Here is a 6,287-nt window from a genome sequence, read left to right on the forward strand (position 1 = left end):
CCCCGTCCTCTGTTCCTTTGTGGGCGTGGAGAGCATTATCTGCCTGGAGCAAATGACCATATATAGAAAAGTAGTAAAAAAAAAAAAACAGTTTAAAACAGAGCATTCAGAACAGGGGGATATCTGAGGTTTTGGCTCACAGGGATTTCATCGGGGGAACAAATGCCAGAAAATATGAAAAAGCACAATAGGTCCCCTTTAAAAGGTATGATTCTGGAAAAATCCAATATTATGGCAAATATCATGATATAGAGCAAACAACAACACAGCAAGTTATGTAACTACTGTTAGCTACGTTGTGGGTTAGCAAAGTGTCGCCACAGTTGCTGCTGAGAAGCTAACATGCAGAGAGGAGATAAACACACTGAACGGACCCAGAAGAGATATTCAATGAATTTGACAAAAAGATATGGATTGGATAAGTCTTAATAATAAGATTTCACAGTCTTATACCTCAACAGTTTTACATCAAGCTGCAACTTTCTTGACTTTTAAACGTACATTTTAAATTGTCGATCATCATATGTGTAATTCAGAGCACTATTCAAACAGGATCAAAAAATTAACATCTAAACATTAGCATTCAGTCATTGCTGCAGTGCAAAGCATGCCAGCATGCTGACATTAGCGTTTAGCTAAAAGCAGCACTGCCTAAGCTGGATATCTGACAGACCTGCTAGCATACCGAGTTTTATGCTAAGCCTGCTGTCTGTCTGTCTGTCACGTGGTTTGAAAGCAGTTGTTTCTCAATGTAGACAGAAGAACGTATTTCATATAATCAGTCAAATAATAACATTTTGTGTAATTAGCAACATCACTGCTGTGTCGCTGGGTGACTAACAGCCAGACAGCAGCCATGAGACACAGCACAAAAGCCTCAGAGTTTAAAGCCCACGTTGAAAGTTAATGTGCCATGCTGCTCCTTGGCTTGCCAAACAAGTGACCAAACCAACCTCCACCTGAGGTCCACTGCTAGATAGCTAAGGACACTTCAACACAACTGCTTGTTGGAGTCTCGGTGCACCAGTTGGCTCTGCTGTCAATCCCACTCAGAGTCCTAGAGATTAAAGGGGAATTTCTAATTAATACCCAAATCGCTTTTCTTTCGTTCAGTAATTTCAAAAACAAACTTTACATTTGAACTCATCACTTTGACACTGATCTTTAACTGCAAAAAAATTGAGTGAAGTGATCTGAGTAGGACTTTAAGCACTTTACCTTTACCACAGACAAGTGGAAGTGAGTGAGGAGAGGTTCAGGCAGGCGGAAAGACAAACAACAAACAGGAATAGGCATTTCTGTCAAACGCTGCATGTCACTGAATTTGTTTTATAAATAAATATGAGCCATTTTAAACTGCTTCTGCTGTATTTCATGGCTTCATGTGTCTACAGTTTGCCTTAGCTGTTTGATCAGCTGTTTAAATACTTTATAAATAAAACATGAACACAGCCTATGTTTCACATTTACAACACACAACAGCTGTCTTGATTTGCAGACACAGCACCCAAAGAGCCAAATCTGTCTCATGATCTCTCTGAATACACTGAATTATTACTAATTAATGATGAAATTGTCAGAACATCAAGATTCTGATTTCTTCATCACACAGTGTGTGTCTTTGTCTGGCAGTGAAGGCTGCTGCAGCATAGTTCTGCTGAATCCTGAGGAGATGAGGAGGAAAGTCTCCTCACCAGAGGGCTGGAGACGGAGCTGGCCACCACCCTGTAACCCATGGTAACGCCATCAGCTGCAGTGGGAGGAGCCACGTGTCTCTCTGTGTCTGGATTGGCCAGGAACAGGTGTTCTGAGGTTCCATATAGGGAAGATGGAGAAGGACTGGAAGAGGCGTTGTTGAAGAGGAAGCAGGGCTCAAGAAGGGGTTACTTTCAGATCAGTTCTTGTTTACCTGATTAAAACTGTGCATAATTATTAACTGTGCATTGACCTACTTATTATCTGATCTTCTGACATCTATATCTTTTGTATTAATTAGGTTAACTGAAATGTCAATTTGGCACATCAACCTGAATGTCAATCAATTGAACATGAAGGGAGGGGTTGACATTTTCTAGCTTTGCAGATTTTTCCTTTCTTTAATCACAATAATTATACTTTTTTTTCCATAGTACTTTTCAGGACACTCAAAGAGACACTTTATAATAAAACCAGTACATTTAGCACATGAAAAATAGATACATAGAATAGGCCTATTTATGCAAAATTCATAAAGGCAGGGGAGACTATAAAACTTGCAAATAGCAGTAGGTGAAATATTATTGGGAGTTTGAAGGCTAATCTAAAGAGGTAGGTTTTGAAAAGTGATCTGAATGTGTCCAGGTCAGTCACAGATGTGTATGGGGAGGGAGTTCCAGAGGGATGGGGCTGCGATAGTGAAAACTCAGGTCACCCAAGGAGTAGTGTCATCCTGAGACGTGGGAAGAGGAGGTTTGTGTCCGAGGAGCAGAGTGGGTGAGGAGGAGGATTTTGTTCTGAATGAGTTAGGTAACAGGGAGCCAGTGGAGATTGTGGAGGATGGGGGTGAGGTGGTCACAGGTGTGGGTGAAGAGGTGGGCAGCAGAGTTTTGGATCTATTGAAAATTATTTATTGCTTTGGCAGATGAACTATATAGGACGGTGTCAATTGTGGATGTAATAAATGCATGGATCAAAGTTTTAGCAGCAGAGAAGTTGAATGATGGACGGAGACGGGCAATTTTTTTTAAAGGTGCTAGAAGGCAGTCCTGGTGATCTGGGTTATGTGATGTTGAAAACTGATGTTGGTGTCAAAGATGATTCCATTCATTCAGACTTAATACACTGCTATCAAGGAAAGTCTACAACCATAGCTACAACCATTGTTGATTGTGAATAACAAGAAGCTTAAGAATTCTTTACAAAGAACATTGTTTCCATCAGCACAACTTATAGTAAAAGTTGGACATTTTGGGAAATACACTTATTTGCTTTCTTGTCGAGTATTAGATGAGAAAACAGACACCTTTCTCATGTCTGTACAGTATGCAGTATGTACCGTGGCTTTTCTGCAACAATTCTCCTCTCACAAGATTTCAGAGTTAGAATGGTTCTTGAGCGAAAGCACTTTTTGTGGATGTAATTTTGACGGGCACAATTGCCCTGAAGGAATACGTTGCAGCCACTTCAGAATCTGTAAAGAATCTTTATTCTGCTTGATCCTCTGTCTGATTTCATCGTGTTTTGGATCTGTATTTAGAGAACCAGAAGGGAAAAAATTACTTCTCTAAGAGATGTTTTAGTCAGGGATTTGAACAAAACCAAGATAACCTGCTGAAGTGCATCTGTGTGAATGTACAGTATACAGTACAATTATGTTACTGTATGTAATGCCAGTTTAACAGAGGCAACAAGTATTAGCCAGTCAGAGGCGTAGGAAAGCTGGTGGGGAAAAAGAATCAGTTAAGCTATAAACTACTTTATATTAATTAGGGTAGCTTGATAAGCATATTGTTGGAGTACAAAGTATACAATTTTTCTCTAAACTGCAGAGGACCAGGAGTATATTTTAATCAGGAATGACAACAAGTTATCAAAATGCAGATGCTTAATTTGAATAAGTAAAATCTGATTTATACTATCAATTCAGAGAGGGAGAGTTACAGATGGGGTCAAAAAGTAGGGTGTTGAAGGGCCAAAGCAGCCTAGACAGCAAAGACAGCAGATTGATGATATATGTAAGATGTCATGAATATCCCCACAGGAAAGCCTGCAAACAAATCCCAATGATGTGATCCATAATTTCATCTACAGTATGCATGTGTGGCAACTTGGGTCTACTACTTTATGCTTCCTCATTGTGCTATTGTGCTAACAAGAATGCTTTAACAAGAATGTGGAGAAGACAGCTTCCTACATGGCTTCAGGTTTAAATGCTAATGTATGACACTGTGAAGCCTGTTGTAGAAAATATGGCACGGTTGTAAATGAGAGGAAAACAAAGTTCATTGTAGTTTTTGGGAAACATTTTAAAGGAAATAACTGAAAGTGCCAGAGACAGTCAGCACTGCAGTGTGTCTGCCACTGGAGTGCAGTGCTTCCTCAGTCCGCGACGTAGAGCCACTTTACTGTTGTCTTCTGTGAGAGACCGCACACAGTGGGGAGAGCAGATTCAAATAGATAAAACCAGTGCTTGAAGTGGGCCGGAACGCACCGGCACCTCGACATTTTACTCTTTGCAGTACCGGGACATTTTCTTGCGTACCGGGACTTCTCCCAAGTTGGAGGTGTCGCGCTAAGGTAGTTATCCCCGTCAGAAAGTGTTTCCCCTGCCGCGGGAGCGCGCGTGCATTCAGCGGTGAAGACGGACCTTCGACTTCATCAAAGTGAATGAAAAATATACCGATTGTTTAATTTATCGCTTTAGTATTGTTTTATTAACGAGGTGTTGAGTAGAGCAAGCTAGCACTTATAAACGTTTTTATAGGCTTACGTTATGTGTTACCATTGCACTCAATTGAGAATGTCTAACGTTACACAAGACGAGCATTTAGTTTCACTCGTAAAGCAAACATTTATTTCGCGATAGTCTGGTGATGTTATAACTGACCACGTAGTCGATCACTTTGTCATCCATGTTACTGTTTAGAAGCTAGATTCAGACAGACTGTCACCTTTTTAAAGTAAGCTGCTCCACATACGCCATCGATACTGTATCAACATCACTGTCATCAGTTTAACACTTTGCTCGCCTCTGGTGGGATACAAATGATTTCAGATGGCCTAGCAACCTCGTTATGGATGGCGGATACATTTTCTGGCAAGTTGAAAATACAGTCTGAAATAATTTGTATCCCACCATAACTTTTGCTAGGAAAATAGAAACATCTCCATATTCACCCCTGTTATTAGTCATGATGTGAAGTATACACAGAATTAAATACTTGACAGTAGGCCATCATCTGTGCATTATAAAGGGGGGATACATTTTATGGCAAGTAGAAAATACAGTCCGTTTATAAGTGCTTGCTTGCTCTAAACAAACCTCGTTAATAAAACAATACTAAAACGATAGATTAAACAATCCACATGGTAAATTTTTCATTCACTTTGATGAAGTCGAAGGTCCGCCTTCACCGCTGAACGCACGCGCGCTCCCGCGGCAGGGGAAACACTTTCTGACGGGGATAACTGCCCTTTCCGTATCTGGGCGCTCGTGACGCTCAGCTTTTCCTGTTCTCTCTGCCTGCTAAACTCTGTCGGCGGAGAGAGACGAGGCAAAAGAGAAGCAGAGTCAAAGGTTTGATGGTTTCTGGGAAGATGTATATTTGACAGGAAGGGATCTGTCCACTATCATTATTTAATATAAAATGGTTAATTTTATAAATATAAAATATGTAGTTTTAGGCTTTAAAGATTTCAATTAAAATTCCTACAATTTAGGAATTTAGAACAGCATTATTTATCAAAATTGGATCCTATATTTTCCTGACACATTTTACATACCTAATGATTTAGCAGCATGATTAAATCCTCAGCTGGTTATGAATCATAATAAGATATTTATTAATTGTAATAAATCTTTCAAAGACTGAAGGTTTCCTGTGGGATGCAAGTATAAAACAAGTTCACAGTCATTTTATTCACAATTAAAAAGACCCATTCAGTGAAGTTTTATTCACGTAATCTTTAATGACAAAATGTTTATCATTTTTTTCCAATGTAGTGGGAAAAAGAAAAATCAAAGCAAATGCATCATTACAATAACTACTGTTACCACCGCAGTCTGAGGGAAATCTCTTGCCACACTTCCATTTCCTATTCACATCAGGCCCTGCCATCAACAATGGGAGTTTCATCTTCACACACCGTGTCAAACTTGACTCCCGCTTTGTGCGTTCACAACCTTACTGCCACTCACAAAAAAACAAAACAGACAACTCAAAACAAAACAAACAGTAAAGAACAATCCAAAATATTGCAGCCAAACGCTGCACGTAAAACACAAGAGACATGCATGTCGTGTGCAGTACCTCTGTGGCTGAAATGGAGACAGTACCCCAGTCACTGCTGGTAGTTAATGAGCCTGTCATAAGAGGTAAAGCAAAAAGACAGGTTGACCTGCTGGATCATATAGTATATGTAGCAAAACTATTTCATGGAGAGGCTTGTTGTACCTTCACTTCAAGGAGCTGTCAAAAGCAGAAAAAAAGTAGTAGTTTTTCCAAATACTTTCACATCTATGCCCTCTAGTGGGGTCGATGAAAGACCCACAAACTAAAACTTCACATACGCTTGTTACGATGATTTTC

Source organism: Micropterus dolomieu, linkage group LG13 (genome assembly GCF_021292245.1).
Source record: "Micropterus dolomieu isolate WLL.071019.BEF.003 ecotype Adirondacks linkage group LG13, ASM2129224v1, whole genome shotgun sequence".
Classification (NCBI taxonomy): Eukaryota; Metazoa; Chordata; class Actinopteri; order Centrarchiformes; family Centrarchidae; genus Micropterus; species Micropterus dolomieu.